The sequence below is a fragment of the Prionailurus bengalensis genome, chromosome X (assembly GCF_016509475.1).
Source record: "Prionailurus bengalensis isolate Pbe53 chromosome X, Fcat_Pben_1.1_paternal_pri, whole genome shotgun sequence".
NCBI classification, from domain to species: domain Eukaryota; kingdom Metazoa; phylum Chordata; class Mammalia; order Carnivora; family Felidae; genus Prionailurus; species Prionailurus bengalensis.
In genome coordinates, this window is record NC_057361.1 from 60,797,788 (window position 1) to 60,814,619 (window position 16,832).

Sequence of the window (16,832 nt, forward strand, 5' to 3'; positions counted from 1 at the left end):
TCTAAAATTCACATGGAAATACAGCTACAGAATGGACAAAGCAATCTGAAAAAGGACTGCAGTGCAGAACTTACATTTTACTTTTTTAAAAGTTAGTACAAAAATCCAGTACATAAGAATAGTAATATTGTAAGGATAGACCTATAGGTTAGGTTACAAAGGCATATGGAAGGATAGAATTGAAAGTCCACAAATATATCTATATGATTAATTGATTTCCTGAAAAGGGTGTCAAGACAGTACAGTGGAGAACAATAATCTTTTCAACAAATAATATTGGGATATGTGGATATCCCCATTCCAAACACAAGAAGTTTGTCCAAGGATTTAACACTGCAAAAATGATGACAACATGAATCAAAGACCTAAATTTAAGAGCTGAAATAACCAAAGCAGTTGTACATCTTCGTGACCTTGGATTTGATATGATATGTAAAGTACAAGCAGCCAAAGACAACCTGTACATAAAATTCATCAAAATTAATAACTTTCATGCTTAAAGAGACACTGCCAAAAAAGTGAAATAAATTATAATAAAAAGAATAAAGTACTATGACTTCACTCATATGAGGACTTAGACAAAACAGATGAACATAAGGGAAGGGAAACAAAAATAATATAAAAATAGGCAAGGGGACAAAACAAGAGACTCATAAGTATGGAGAACAAACTGAAGGTTACTGGAGGGGTTGTGGGAGGGGGGATGGGTTAAGTGGGTAAGGGGCACTAAAAAATCTACTCCTGAAATCTTTGTTGCACTATATACTAATTTGGATGTAAATTTAAAAAAATAGAAAATAAAAAAAAAATAATGAAAGTGATCCCCTATTGATAAAAAAAAAATTCTACAATGAAAAAAAAAAGAGTACTGATGCTTGGTACAATATGGATGAATTTGAAAATATTATGCAAATGATAGAAGTCAGACACAAAATGCCATTTATTATGTGATAGAGCAGAAGAGTAGTTTTCAGAGACTAGAAGGAATGATAAGTGGGTAGTGAAAAGGGTTAATTTTGTAGTATATGAATTATATCACAAATGTACAAAAGATGGAAATATATTTTTTATTAATACACAAGCAAATAGAAAAATAGCATCCATTTGTCATTAAGGAAATGGTGATTAAAATCACCATGACGTCACTAAACATCTTGAACGGCTGAATAAGAAAAACCAACATTTTAAAGTGCTGCTAAAGATACAGAATAAATGGAATTCCTATGCATTGCTTATCAAATGAGACAGGTACTTTGTAAAAGCAGTTTGTCAGTTTCTTATAAAATTAAATGTACATCTATTATATGGCCAAGCAGTTACTCTTAAAGGTATTTATCCAAGTTGAAATAATAATCTGTGTTCTAACATAGAACTGTGCGTTAATGTTGTGCACCATCAAAACATAGTAGCTTTTTTTTTTTTGTCAGCCCAAACTGGAAAAAAACCTGAATGACCCTCAAATAGAGTATTGGATGAATAAAATGTGCTACATCCATATAATGTAAAACTAAACAATAATGCAGAATGAACTATTGATACATGAGCAATATAGATGAATTTCAAATGGGTTTTGGTAGGTGAAAGAATCCATATTCAAAATTCCTATATACAGATGATGTTTTGGTAAAAGCAAAGTATAGTAACACAGAATAAGTTGTTTTCCTGAGGTTAAGTATGAGAGTAGACAAGTTATTTTGTTGGTTATAGAAGTTTTTGCTTCGTGTTGTTTAGATGAATCTATGCATTTTAAAATAACAGTATGCAGTAAGGAAAGGGTTTATTTGAGAGGCAGCCAAACGAGACAGGAGGGCAAGCCTCAAATCCAACTCCGCAAAGGTGGAGAGAACAAGTTTTTTATAACCATAGGAGTTGAGATTACATACATATTGAAGAAAAGAGTGGGGAAACTTGTGACTATTCATGAGGAAAGGTAGAACATGCTCACTGAGCAAACATATATGTAAATACATTCCTTGTTCACTTTGGGGTGGAAAGTTAACATCAAAATGAGGCAAAATTCAGTCCCTGATGTCAGGAGGTTATTTTAGGACAAGAAGAAGGAGCTACTTGCATGCTCTCAGAACTGGCATAAACTGAATGGAACTTTGCTTCTTCATAGGCTGGAACCTTATTAGTTGACCTTGAGTCCAGGCTTCTGCAGAGACAGCTAGTGGATTTATTGGTGGGTTCTGAAAAGATACAATGGCTGATTAGGGGGAAACAGTTCTCTGAAACACAAGTTTTAAATTTTCTGCTAGTTTGAACCTCATTAACCCTACGGGCACAGTTTCAGACATAATAACAGAATCAGGAAAGTTAAAGGGTTAAAAATCACATAAAATTAATTGCATTTCTATAGCTAATTACAGTGTGAAAAATTAACATAATTCCATGCATACAAAAGAAAATACCTAGGGATAAATTTAACCTGAGAGGTAAAATACATGTTCAGTGAAAACTGCAAAACTTTGCTGGAATACATTAGAGAACATGTAAATAAATGGCAAAACATCCTGTGTTCATGTAATGTAATACAGTGTTCTTAAGATGTTGGTGCAACCCATAGTGATCTACACATTCAATGCAATCTCAAAATCTGAACAGCATTTTATGCAGAAGTGAAAAAGCTAATCCAGAAATTCATATAAAATTGCTAGGGTTTCTGAATACCCAAATCAATCTTGAAAAAGAATAAAGTCGAAGGACTCCAGTTTTTATTTCAAAGCTTAATAGAATCTGGAATAGAATTGAGGTTCCAGAAATAAATCCATACATCTGTACCCAGTTGATTATTGATGAGGGTCCCAAGATGATTTACAGGAATGAACAGTCCCATCAACAAATAGTGCTTGGACAGCTGGATTTCCACATGCAAAGAAATGAAGATGGACTCCTACCTTCCACCTTCTACGGAATTAACTCAAAATGTATCAGCATCCCAAATACAAGAGTTAAATCTCTATAACTTTCAGTAGAAAATAGGAATAAATCTTCATGACCTTGGATTTGATGATAGAATCTTAAATGTGATTCCTAAAGCAGAAGCAAAAACAATATATTCAATTTATCAAAAATTAATACTTTCATGCATCCAGAGACATTACCAAGAAAATAAAATGACAATATGCAGACGATGAGAAAATATTTACAAAGCATATATTAAATAAAGGTCTGGTATCAAGAATATGTTATGTATTTTTTAAAAACTTGGTCACATCTCAATAACAAATTGACAATTAAAATGCAAAATCTTGAAAAGACATTTTTTCAAAGAAAATGTACAAATGGACAAAAAACACATGAAACATTCTTCACATTAGACATAAGTGAAGTGCAGATCAGAACCACAGTGAGATCATTTCACATCCACTAGTTTGCTTGTAATTTAAAAAGCATGAAAGGGGCACCAGGGTGGCTTGAAGTCGGTTAAGTGTCCGACTTCGGCTCAGGTCATGATCTCACCGTTCATGGGTGCAAGCCCCACGTGGGGTTCTGTGCTGACAGTTCAGAGCCTGGAGCCTGCTTTGGATTCTGTGTCTCCCTCTCTCTCTGCCCCTTCCCCACTCATGCTCTGCCTGTCTCACTCTCAAAAATGACTAAGTGTGAAAAATATTTTTAAGCATGAAGAATAGGGGCACGTGGGTGGCTCAGTCAGTTAAGCATCTGACTCTTACTTTTGGCTCAGGTCATGATCTCACAGTTCATGGGATAGAGCCCCACGTTGGGGCTCTGTGCTGATAGCGTGGAGTCTGCTTGGGATTCTTCCTCTCCTCTCTCTGCCCTTCCCCTGCTTGTGTGCTCTCTTTCAAAATAAACATGGTTTTTAAAAAGCATGAAAAATAATAAGTCTTGGCAAGAATGTGCATAAATTGAAATGTCAACATAACTGCTATTTAAAATGGTTTAGCCGCAGTAGAATACAGTGCAAATGTCCAAAGTAATAAAATTTTGGTATATGCATAAAATGGAGTATTATTCAGGCATGAAAAGTCATGAATTACTGATACATGCTATAGTGTCGATGAACTTAACAAAACATTATGTGAAGTGAATGAAAGTAGACACAAAGGTTGCATGTATGATTCCATACATATAGATAATTCCTTTGAAAAAGAATTTTGATTGGTAGCTGCCATGAGCTCGGAGAGGCAATGTGGAGAAACTGTTTAATGACTATAGTGTTTTGAGTGAGGTGAACATTTTGCAGGTAGATCACGTGAATGGGATTTAATGCTACTAAGCTGTTCACTTTAAAATTGTTACTTTGATGTTATATGGATTTCATATCAGGAAATTGTGTTTTAAAAAATGACCTGAGGGGGCGCCTGGGTGGCGCAGTCGGTTAAGCGTCCGACTTCAGCCAGGTCACGATCTCGCGGTCCGTGAGTTCGAGCCCTGCGTCAGGCTCTGGGCTGATGGCTCAGAGCCTGGAGCCTGTTTCCGATTCTGTGTCTCCCTCTCTCTCTGCCCCTCCCCCGTTCATGCTCTGTCTCTCTCTGTCCCCCCCCCCCCAAAAAAAAAAAATGACCTGACAAAATAGCCTAGTACCAAATTGTTCCACTGGTGAATTCTTTCAGAAATTAAAGAATTAATACCACTCTTCAACCTCTTTCAGAAAATAGAATTGAGAAAACACTCCAACTCATTTTGAGACATTTCCCTTGTACCAGTGTCAAACACAACCTATATATACACCTTATCTATAAATGCCAAAAACCTTAATAAAGTACTAGTAAATCAAATGTAGCAACATGTTAACAAACTCCACACCCTTTCACAATGTACAAAGCTCTACAAACTAAGAATAGAATGGAATTTCCTCAACAGGATGAAAAGCATTTGTGAAAAACAGCTAACATACTTACTGTGAAAAGTCTGTCTTCCCTTTGTTATCACAAATAAAACTATGATGCCACTCGTATTTAGCTTTGTGCTACAAGTTCTAGCCAGAGCAGTCAGGCAAGAAAAAGAATAAAATACACTGAAATTGGAATGGATGAAGTAAAGCTGTCTTAATCTCAGATGACGTGATCTTACATGTAGGAAGTCCTAAAGAATCTGCGTGAAAAACCAGTAGAGCTTGTAAGAAATTCAGCAAGGTTTCAGAACATTTGCAAAATACACAAAAGTCAGTTGTATTTTTATACAGTAGCTATGTACAATGCAAAAGGGAAAATAAGGAAACAATTCCATCTATAATATTAGCATAAAGAATAAAATAGGGTACATTTTATTCAAGTAGGTGGGAGGCTTGTAAATTTAAGTCTATAAAACTTCGCTGAGAGAAATGAAAGAAAACCTAAACAAATGGAAAGGCATCCTGTGTTCATTTACTGGAAAGTATATTTTAGCATGTTGTCAGCCCTTAAAGTGATATACAGATTGAATGTAATCCTTATCAAAATCTCAACTGTCATTTTTATAGAAATGGAAAAGCTGATCCTAAAATAGATACAGAATTACAAAGGGCCCTGGATAGCCTAAACAATCTTGAGAAACACAAATCTAGATGATGGACACTTTCTTTTTTCAAACCTTACAACAAAGTTATAGTAATCTAAACAATGTGGTATTTTTATAAGGATAGACATATCAGCCAATGGAATAGAAAAGAGAGTCCAGAAATAACTCCCATACATCTATGGCTAATTGATTTTTAGAAGGTTGCCAAGATGATTCAATTATGAAAGAATAATCTCTTCAACAGATGGTCCTTCAACAACTGGAGAGCAACTTAGAAAAGAATGTAGTTGGACCTTTACTTCATACCCTTTACAAAAATGAACTCAAAATCAATGAAAAGCTAAATGTATGAGCTAACACTATAAAAACTTTAATAGAAAATATAGTTAAATTTTCCTGACCCTTAATTTGGCAGTTGATTCTTAGGTATAACACTGAAATTAAAATCACGAAAAGAAAATAAATTGGACTTCCATCAAACATAAACTTTTATACCATAGGACATTGTCAGGAAAGTGAAAAGACAACCCACAAAACTGGAAATACTTGGAAAAAATATATTTAAGAAAGTACTAGCATGTGGGGTGACTGGATGTCTCAATTGGTTAAGCATCTGACTTCAGCTCAGGTCATGATCTTGCGGTTCAGGGGTTTGATCCCCGCGTCAGACTCTGTGCTGGTGGCTCAGAGCCTGGAGCCTGCTTGGGATTCTGTGTCTCCCTATCTGCTCCTCCCCCTGCTTGCATTCTGTCTCTCAAAAATCAAATAAAAACAATTTTTTTTTAAAAAAGTACTAGCATGCAGAATATATAAAGAACACTTCCAATTAAAAAACAGAAACAAAACCCAATTTATAATGCACCAAGAGGGGCACCTGGGTGGTTTAGTTGGTTAAGCATCAGACTTTTGATCAGGTCATGATCTCACAGTGTGAGTTCAAACCCTTCTTCCAGTCCCATGTCAAATCCCACATCAAGCCCTACATCAGACTCCATGCTGACAGTGCAAAACCTGCTTGGGATTCTCCTTTCCCTCTCTGTTCCTCTGCTCTCTCTCTCTGTCTTCCTCTCTCTTTCACTCTCTCTCTTTCTCTCTCTCTCTCAAATAAACTCAAAACCAAATACACTAAGAGCTTAAATAAGACATTTCTCCAAAGTTGATACATCAGCAGCCATAAGTACATGAAAATATTTTGAACATTTTTATTTGAGAAATTCCATCCAATCTGTTGAGGGCCTCAATAGAACAAAAAGGCAAAGGAATTCTCTTTCCTGCTATCAGACATTGGAGTTCCTGGTTCTCAGGCTTCAGACTCCAGGACTTATAGCAGCACCTCTCTCCTCCCCTAGGCTTTCAATCTTGACTAAGTTACACCATTGGCTCCCCTAGTTCCCAGAACTTCAGACTCAGACTGAATTATACCACCAGATTTTCTGATTGTCCAGTTTACAGTCAGCAGATCGTGGGACTTAGCCTTCATAATTACATGATTTAATTCCTATAATAAATTTCTATAATATATGTATATGTATGTGTGTGTGTGTGTGTGTGTGTGTATATATATATATATATATATATATATATATATATATACATCTCCCCTATTGGTTCTATTTCTATTTATCTGGAGAACCCTAACTAATACAACTACTTTATGTGTGTGAAGTGAAGTAATAAGAAACAACAGTTTCTTTTCTTTTTTTCTTTGTTTTTATTTATTTATTGTCAAGTTAGCTAACTTGGCTTCAAGAATAGATTCCTGTGATTCATCACTTATATACAACACTCAATGCTCATCCCAACAAGTGCTCTCCTCAGTGCCCTTCACCCATCTTCCCCACTTCCCCAGCCCTCCACCCCCATCAACCCTCAGTCTGTTTTCTCTAATTAAGAGTCTCTTAGGGCTTGCCCCCGTCTCTGTATCTTACTTTTCCTTCCCTTTCTCTATGGTCATCTGTTAGGTTTCTCAGATTCCACATATGAGTGAAATCATACGATGTTTGTCTTTCTCTTATTTAAGCTTACCATAATACCCTCCAGTTGTATCCATGTTGTTGCAAATGGCAGTATTTCTTTTTCATTGGTGAATAGTATTCCATTGTGTATATATACCACATCTTCTTTATCCATTCATCAATTGATGGACATTTGGACTCTTTCCATAGTTTGGCTATTGTTGAGAGTGCTGCTATAAACATTGGGGTGCATGTGCCCCTATGAATCAGCACTCCTGTATCCTTTGGACAAATTCTGAGTAGTGCTATTGCTGGGGTGTAGGGTAATTCTTTTTTAATTTTTTTGAGGAACCTCCACACTTTTCCAGAGTGGCTGCACCAGTTTTCATTCCCACCAACAGTTTAGGAGTGTTCCCTTTTTTCCACATCCTTGCCAACATCTGTTGTTTCCTGAGTTGTTAATTTTAGCCACTCTGAGCAGCTTGTTTTCATTTGTATTTCCCTGAAGATGACTGATGTGGAGCATCTTTTCATTGTGTCTGTTTGCCTTTGGATGTCTTCTTTGGAAAAGAGACTATTCATCTCTCCTGCCCATTTCTTCACTGGATTATTTGTTTTTTGGGTGTTGAGTTTGGTAAGTTCTTTATAGATTTTTGATTCTAACCCTTTATCCAGTATGTTATTTGCAAATATCTTCTCCCATTTTGTTGGTTGCCTTTTAGTTTTGTTGATTGTTTCTTTTCTTGTGCAGAAGGTTTTTATTTTGATGACATCCCAATACTTCATTTGTGGTTTTACTTCCCTTACCTTCAGAGACATGTCAAATAAATTGCTGTGGCAAAGGTCCAAGAGGTTGCTGCCTGTTATCTCCTCGAGGATTTTGATGGCTTCCTATCTCACATTTAGGTCTTTCATCCATTTTGAGTTTATTTTTGTGTATGGTGTAAAAAAAGTGGTCCGGTTTCATTCTTATACATGTTGTTGTCCAGTTCTCCCAGCACCATTTGCTAAAGAGACTGTCTTTTTTTCCAATGGATACTCTTTCCTGGTTTGTTGAAGATTAGTTGGCCATATGTTTGTGGGTCCATTTCTGGGTTTTGTATTCTGTTGCATTGGCCTAGTGTCTGTTTTTGTGCCAATACCATACTGTCTCAATTACAGCTTTGTAATACAGGCTAAAGTCTGGGATTATGATGCCTCCAGCTTTGGTTTTCTTTTTAAACATTACTTTGGTTATTCATGGTCTTTTCTGGTTCCATACAAATTTTAAGATTGTTTGTTCTATTTCTGTGAAGAATGCTGGTGCTATTTTGATTGGGATTGCATTGCATCTGTAGATTGCTTTGGGTAGTATCGACATTTTGACAATATTTGTTCTTCTGATCCATGAGTATGGAATGTTTTTTGATTTCTTTGTGTCTTCAATTTCTTTCATAAACTTTCTATAGTTTTCAGCATACAGATCTTTTACCTCTTTGGTTAGGTTTATTCCTAGGTATTTTTATAGTTCTTGGTGCAATTCTAAATGCGATCGATACCTTGATATCTTTCTGTTGCTTCATTATTGGTGTATAGAAATGCAACTGATTTCTGTACATTAATTGTATATCCTGCGACTTTGCTGAATTCATGTATCAGCTCTACCAGTTTTTTTGGTGGAATCTTTCGGGTTTCCCATGTAGAGTATCGTGTCATCTGCGAAGAGTGAAAGTTTGACTTCTTTGCTAATTTGGATGCCTTGTGTTTCATTTTGTTGTCTGATTGCTGAGGCTAGGACTTCCAACACTATGTTAGACAACAGTGGTGAGAGTAGACATCTCTGTCGTGTTCCTGATCTCAGGAGGAAAGCTCTCTGTTGTCCCTTATTGAGGATGATATTAGCTGTGGGCTTTTCATATATGGCTTTTATGATGTTTAGGTGTGTTCCTTCTATCCCCACTTTCTTGAGGGTTTTAATTAAGAAAGGATGCTGTATTTTGTCAATTGTGTTTTCTGCTTCTATTGACAGGATCCTATGGTTCTTATCCTTTCTTCTATTAATGTGATGTATCACATTGATTGATTTGCAATTATTGACCCAACCCTGCAGCCCAGGAATGAATCCCACTTGATCATGGTGAATAATTCGTTTAATATACAGTTGAATTAGATTTGCTAGTATCTTGTTGAGAATATTTGCATGCATGTTCATTAGGGATATTGGCCTGTAATTCTCCTTATTAGTGGGGTCTTTGTCTGGATTGGGAATCAAGGTAATGCTGACTTCCTAGAATGAGTCTGGAAGCTTTTTTTCCATTTATATTTTTTGAAAAAACTTGAGGAGAATAGGAGTTGACTGCTTTAAATGTCTGGTAGAATTCCCCAGGGAAGCCATCTAGTCCAGGACTCTTACTTGGGAGTTTTTTGATAACTGATTCAGTTTCTTCACTGGATATGGGTGTATTCAAATTTTCTATTTCTTCCCATTTGAGTTTTGGTAGTGTGTGAGTGTCTAGGAATTTGCCCATTTCTTCCAGATTGTCCAGTTTGTTGACATACGATTTTTCATAGTGTTGTCTAATAATTGTATTTCTTTGGTGTTAGTTGTCATCTCTCCTCTTTCATTTGTGATTTTATCTATTTGGGTACTCTCTTCTTTTCAAGAAGTCTAGTTAGGGGTTTAACAATTTGGTTTATTCTTTCAAAAAGGCAGCTCTTAGATTCATTGATCTACTTTTTTTTTTTTTAGATTCTATATTGTTTATTTCTGCTCTAATCATTATTATTTCTTTTCTTTTGGCTTTGTGCTTTCTTTGCTGCTGCCCTTCTGGTTCCTTTAGGTGTGAGGTTAGGTTGTATATTTGGGACCTTTCTTGCTTCTTGAGATAGGCCTGAATGGCAATGTATTTTCCTCTTAGGACTGCCTTTGCTGTATCCCACAGGGTTTGGACTGTTGTGTTTTCATTTTCATTTGCTTCCATATATTTTTAAATTTCTTCTTTAATTTCTTGGTTAACCCATTCATTCTTTAGTAGGATATTCCTTAACCTCCATGTATTTGGGACTTTCCAAATTTTTTCTCGTGGTTGATTTCAAGTTTCATAGTGCTGTGATCTGAAAATATGCATGGTATGATCTCAATTCTTATATTTATTGAGGGCTGTTTTCTGACCCAATGTGTAATCTATTTTAGAGAATGTTCCATGTACACTTGAGAAGAATGTGTATTCTGCTGCTTTTGGATGAAAAGTTCTTAATATATCTGTTAAGTCCATTTGGTCCAATGTGTCATTCAGAGCCATTGTTTCCTTATTGATTTTCTTCCGCCGATGATCTGTGCATTGCTATGAGTGGAGTATTAAGGTCCCCTACAATCATGGTATTATTATCTATACATTTATTTATGTCTGTGATTGATTTATATATTTGGTTATTCCATGTTGGGGGCATAAACATGTATAATTGTTAGCTCTTCTTGATGGATAGGCCACTTAATTATGATACAGTGCCCTTCATCTCTTGTTACAGTCTTTTTAAAGAATATAGTTTGTCTGATGTAAGTATGGCTACTCTACCTTTCTTTTGATGTCTGGTAGCATATTAGGTGGTTCACCATCCCCTCACTTTCAATGTGCAGGTGTCCTAAGGTCTAAAATGAATCTCTTGTAGGCAGCATATACATGGATCTTTTTTTTTTTTTTTCTTTTTAACCCATTCTCATACCCTATGTCTTTTTATTGGGGCATTTAGTCCATTTACATTCAGAGTGCTTATTGAAAGATGTGGATTTAGTGTCATTGTGATATCTGTAGGTTTCATGCTTGTGGTGGTGTTTCTGGTTCTTTGTTATCTTTGCTGCTTTCCAGTCACAGAGTCCCTCTTAGAATTTCCTGCATGAACTCCTTTAGTTTTTGTGTTGGAAAACCTTTATCTCTCCTTCTATTCTGAATGATAGCCTTGCTGGATAAGGGATTCTTGGCTGCATATTTTTCCTGTTCAGCACATTGAATGTTTCCTGACACTTCCTTCTGGCCTTCCAAGTTTCAATGGACAGGTCTGCTACTACCCTTATGTGTCCACCCTTGTGGTTTAATACCTCTTTGTCCCTAACTGCTTTCATAATTCTGTCTTCATCTTTGTATTTTGCCAGTTTCACAATATGTTGTGGTGTTTACCTGTTCTTGTTGATTTTGATGGGAGTTCTTTGTGCCTCTTGGACTTGGATGCCTGTTTCCTTCCCCAGATTAGAGACATTCTCAGCTATCATTTGTTCAAATAAACCTTCTCTCTTCTGGAATTCCTATGATATAGGTATTATTTCATTTCATTGAATCACTTAGGTCTTGAATTCTCTCCTTATGGTCTAGTCATTTATTTTCCCTCTTTTTTTCATCATTTTCCATAATTTTATCTTTGATTTCACCTATTCTCTCCTCCATCCTCACTGTCACTGCATCTAGTTTATTATTTTCCATCTCATTTATAGCATTCCTTAATTCATTGTGACTATTTCTTAGGTCTCTGATCTCTGTAGTAATAGATTCTCTGCTGTCTTCTATGCTTTTTTTTTTTTTTTTTAAAGCCAGGCTATTAGTCTTTTGACTGTTATTCTAAATTCTTTTTCAGATATATTGTTTGTCTCTGTTTTGAGCAATTCTCTGGCTGTCATTTCTTCCTGGAATTTCTTTTGAGGAGAATTCTTCTGAAGAAACAACACTTTCAAATTTACATGTCAGAGCTTAGAATGCTCAAATTAATTTTGGAAGACTGATTTTTAAGCATTAGATTAAAATTCTCATTTCTCTTTCATAATATTTTCAAATGTTAACCTTAAAAGGTTAGAGCAATTATAATTAGAAAACTTTACCTGTAGAGCAATTATAACTCACTCTGGCAAATTTATTTGAGAACCAGTTTATAACCACTTATCGGTGTTCTTAAGTTGGGCTATATTTATGATACTTTATTCCAAAAATAAAATATTTTCTCATATATTCAGAAGTGTCTGTCATCAAGATTTTTTGTAGGCTAATGGAAACAAAATTAATGTTTGTTGTGTTTTTTACTATCACAATATTAGCTACGGCAATTGTAAAAGAGTAAATTGCAGCTAGTAGTAAAAACATGGGAAAGAAAGTAATCTATTTTATATACATACAGAATTCATAGTAATTTGTTATCTTCTTAAGTCTGAGAAATATCATGCCTAGGTAACATGATATTTCTCTCGGTCCCTGTCATTTTTTAAATTTTAACCTCTCTTGGTCCTGTCATTTTCTAAATTTTAATTTAAAAATTTTAAAATTATTTCAGCAACCTGAATGAACTTGGAAATATATTCTTCCCCATTTATTTTTCCAGATGAGAATGCAGCCCAGCTAACACCTTGGTTACAGTCTCGTGAGACCCTAAACAGAGGATACAAGTAAACTGTCACAAATCCTTGGCCTGCAGAAAACACGATGTAATAAATGTATTTTATTTAAAGCTGTTAAGTTTGTGGCAATTTTTAGACAAATGTAGAAAACACATACAAAGCTTAATATGAATCTTGGTTCTCTGTAAGTCACCTATCTTTCAAAAAAATATTTTCCCAAGGTAAATATTTTCTTTAAGTTTGTTTACTTAGAGAAGGGTGAGGGGCACAGAGAGAGGGAGAGAATCTCAAGCAGGCCCTGTACTGACAGCACGGAGCCCAGTGCAGAGCTCGATCTTACAGCCATAAGAATCTGACTTGAGTCAAAATCAGGACTCAGACGCTTAACCAACTGAGCCACCCGGGAGCCCCCACCCAAGGTAAATATTTAATTATGATTTACCCTCTAGAGAACCAGTGAATTCCCATGGCATACAATGGGAAGAGGCTATTTTGTCTTGAATGACATTTTAAAAATATTAACATACCTACAAAGACCTGTATATCATTGAAGACTGTCTTCATATTAAGTGGCATGGGAAGTTGTTATATAAATAAGCCAAAAAGTAAATAAATAAGCCAAAGATGGCTCTTGTATATTGGCCCTATATTGTTTTCTTCTTCACAGCAGGCCCACCAGTGACAAACTCAATTTTTTACACATTTTACAAATTTGTACAATTTTTAACAAATGTAGACATTGTATGCATTTACTTTAAATGTAGCCCCTATAAGGATTTGCTTAGCCATTTTGGGTTTGCCTGGTTTGCATGCTTTATAAAGCTGTACTTGTAAATCTGCTGGTGACAAGGTAAATTCTGGTGCTATAAATGACCTCAAGCCCCTGTTGCCTTGTGGAGCTCCCTGACCCAGAGTCCCCATCTTGCTGCTGAGTGATACCACCTAGACAGTAAGACCCTTTCTTATTTCCCTTCTTTCACTGAAGTTTCTTTGCCTCCTCGTCTTCTAAGTTGTGAGACTCTGTAAGGTCCCATGCTGTAAGGAATTCCCCCATCCCCTGTTCTTCACACAAATTTATTAAAGTACCATCTGAATAAAACTCATGGTATGCTACTGCCACCTGGTGGTCACATTTTTCCTAGGCCAGGTCAGAAATTTCCAAATTCACTACAAAAAACTGGCCCTCAGCTTATATATTTCTCTCATTTTCTTTAGAGATCATTTCAGAGATATAACAGACAACCTGTCAAGAACTATATCTAGAATCCATTTTAATAGGCTTTTACCTTTTCTAATATTTGATTAGCACTGGAAAAGATTATCATCTAATATATTTTTCAGGACTGCTCTTAAAAGTTTAATCTTTTTGAGGTTAGAATGGGAGAGAGCCAAAGCATAAGAGACTGTTAAAAACTGAGAACAAACTGAGGGTTGATGGGGGGTGGGAGGGAGGGGAGGGTGGGTGATGGGTATTGAGGAGGGCACCTTTTGGGATGAGCACTGGGTGTTGTATGGAAACCAATTTGTCAATAAATTTCATAAAAAAAAATAAACATTAAAAAAAAAAGTTTAATCTTTTTTTTTTTTTTTTTTTAATTTTTTTTTCAACGTTTTTTTTATTCATTTTTGGGACAGAGAGAGACAGAGCATGAACGGGGGAGGGGCAGAGAGAGAGGGAGACTCAGAATCGGAAACAGGCTCCAGGCTCCGAGCCATCAGCCCAGAGCCTGATGCGGGGCTCGAACTCACGGACCGCGAGATCGTGACCTGGCTGAAGTCGGATGCTTAACCGACTGCGCCACCCAGGCGCCCCAAGTTTAATCTTTTTTATGAGAGAGTTTATGAGCTATCTACTGGTGTAACAAATTGCCCCAAAATGTAGTGGATAAAAACAACAAACATTAATTGCACAGTTTTGTAGGGGTTAGAAATTTGGGTGTAGCTTAGTTAATAGTTCTGGCACAGAGGCTCTCAGGATACTGGAGATAAGGAGTCTGCTGTGACTACAATTATCTGAAGGTTTGACTGGGTTGTAGGATTAATTTTTAAGATTTCTCAATCACATTGCTTTGGGTAGAAATACTACATTCCTTCTGTGTGGGCCTCAGCATGTGCACTTGGCTTTCCCAATAGTGAATAATCCAAGAGAGCAGAAGGAAAAAAGATGCTTTTTGTGACATAGTCCTTTTGAGTCATGTACCATCCCTTCCACTTTTTTCTATTTATTATGATTGAATCACAAAATGCAACCCACATTTATAGAATGATAGACTTTACCATTTAAAGAATGAGGGGTGCCTGGGTGGCTCAGTTGGTTAAGTGTCCGGCTTCAGCTCACGTCATGATTTCACGATTCGTGAGTTCGAACCTTGCATCAGGCTCTGTGCTGACAGCTCAGAGCCTGGACCCTGCTTCAAATTCTGTGTCTCCCTCTCTGTCTGCCCCTCTTCTGCTCACACTCTGTCTCTCTCTGTCTCTCAAAAATGAATAAACATTAACAATTTTTTTAATTTAAAGAATGAATACTAGAGAGTTTGTAGACGTATTTTTATTTTTATTTTTTTTTAATTTTTTTTTTCAACGTTTATTTATTTTTGGGACAGAGAGAGACAGAGCATGAACGGGGGAGGGGCAGAGAGAGAGGGAGACACAGAATCGGAAACAGGCTCCAGGCTCTGAGCCATCCGCCCAGAGCCTGACGCGGGGCTCGAACTCACGGACCGCGAGATCGTGACCTGGCTGAAGTCGGACGCTCAACCGACTGCGCCACCCAGGCGCCCCTGTAGACGTATTTTTAAACCATTATAGGAGAGATGTCAGCAATTGTGACAGTAAAAGACTCATAATCTTACCTCTCCACAAAACCAATGAACAAATGGACAAAAATAGTCAAAATCAACTTTTTTTTTGATCTCTGGAAGTTAACCAAAGTCTTGAATCAACCTGGGCAATGCTTATTCCAAAAACTGTAATTGATTCTCAATGAGAACCGCAAATTGTGCCATTTTAATTTATCTCAGTATTATTCTCCAATCCTTGGCTAGTAGTGAAAATACCAGCCTAGATGCCTGGAACTGACATTATAAATAAATGTAATTAATTATTTGTTTTTACCTGTCTTATGGCTACCTGGGAGACTGGTTCAGAATTTTATCTTTATTAAGATATCTTTAACTCAACTGATCTAGTGATAAAGATGTTTCTCAGGAGGCATTTATGGAAAATATGTGTAAGATAATGTCTTAGGTGTCTGCTACCTGAAGCAATAGGGAACAGGGCATATAATACATTAACAAAACAGTTTGAGAGGTAAGGCTGGGGAATGATGTGTCTGAAAGGGCTTTGAAAACCTCTGTGAAATTTCTGGAAATCTAAAAGGCCACATGCTTACTCATGGCTGTGTGTATATGTAGAAAAAATCTGAGTAGACCCTAAGTCTCTCACTTTCTACTTCTGTGAGTGAAATGATGGTATTTAGACTCTACCATGTAAAGGATGAATATTAGACAACTGGTAGATGTATTTTTGAACCATTATAGTAATGTTGTCAGCAATAATGACAGAGTAAAATACTCAAAATTTGATGTCCTCCCCATAAATTCAGTGAACAAATAGACAAAAACTGTCAGAATCAACATTTTTTAGAACTCTGGAAATTAACCAAAGGCTTGAATCAACTTGGGCACTACTTATTCCAAAAGGGGTAGCTATGGAGGCAAGAAATGAAGACAAAGGCAGAAGTGTAAACTGTCTGGACTCAGTTTTGGAGATGTGCCCCAACACAGAGCCCATGGTCAAAGATGAAGATTTTTTGTCTTCAAATGTTTAAGGAAATCTCTGTGCAATTATTAGGGGACAGAATAGAGACTTCAGAAGCCAAAATAACAAGGAGTACGGGATTAGTGTTAAAGTCTCTAAATAGGGTGGGAGGGAGGAATTGGATGACAGTGATCAAAAGGTACAAATTTACAGTTATAAATACTGAAGATGTACAACACGGTGACTATAGTTAATACTGCTGTATAGTATATTTCAAAGTTGTTAAGAGTAGATCCTAA

At 36.3% G+C, this 16,832-nt stretch overlaps 2 long non-coding RNA genes across 3 annotated transcripts; one reads left to right on the forward strand and one right to left on the reverse strand.

The window, feature by feature from the left end:
* Positions 1–1,044: 1,044 nt before the first annotated feature.
* LOC122478039 lies at positions 1,045–5,428 on the reverse strand. 2 transcript variants are annotated; one of them, XR_006295815.1, is made up of 3 exons: positions 4,529–5,428; positions 2,898–4,313; positions 1,045–2,189 (listed from the first exon to the last, which is right to left on the reverse strand). It is a non-coding gene; the product is annotated as an uncharacterized LOC122478039 (long non-coding RNA). The 2 variants fall into 2 exon arrangements; XR_006295816.1 differs by having other exon boundaries at positions 2,898–3,033; positions 4,866–5,055.
* A 2,674-nt stretch (positions 5,429–8,102) lies between these two features.
* On the forward strand, positions 8,103–12,884 carry LOC122478040. The gene is made up of 2 exons (XR_006295817.1): positions 8,103–8,324; positions 12,759–12,884. It is a non-coding gene; the product is annotated as an uncharacterized LOC122478040 (long non-coding RNA).
* The last annotated feature ends 3,948 nt before the right edge of the window (positions 12,885–16,832 follow it).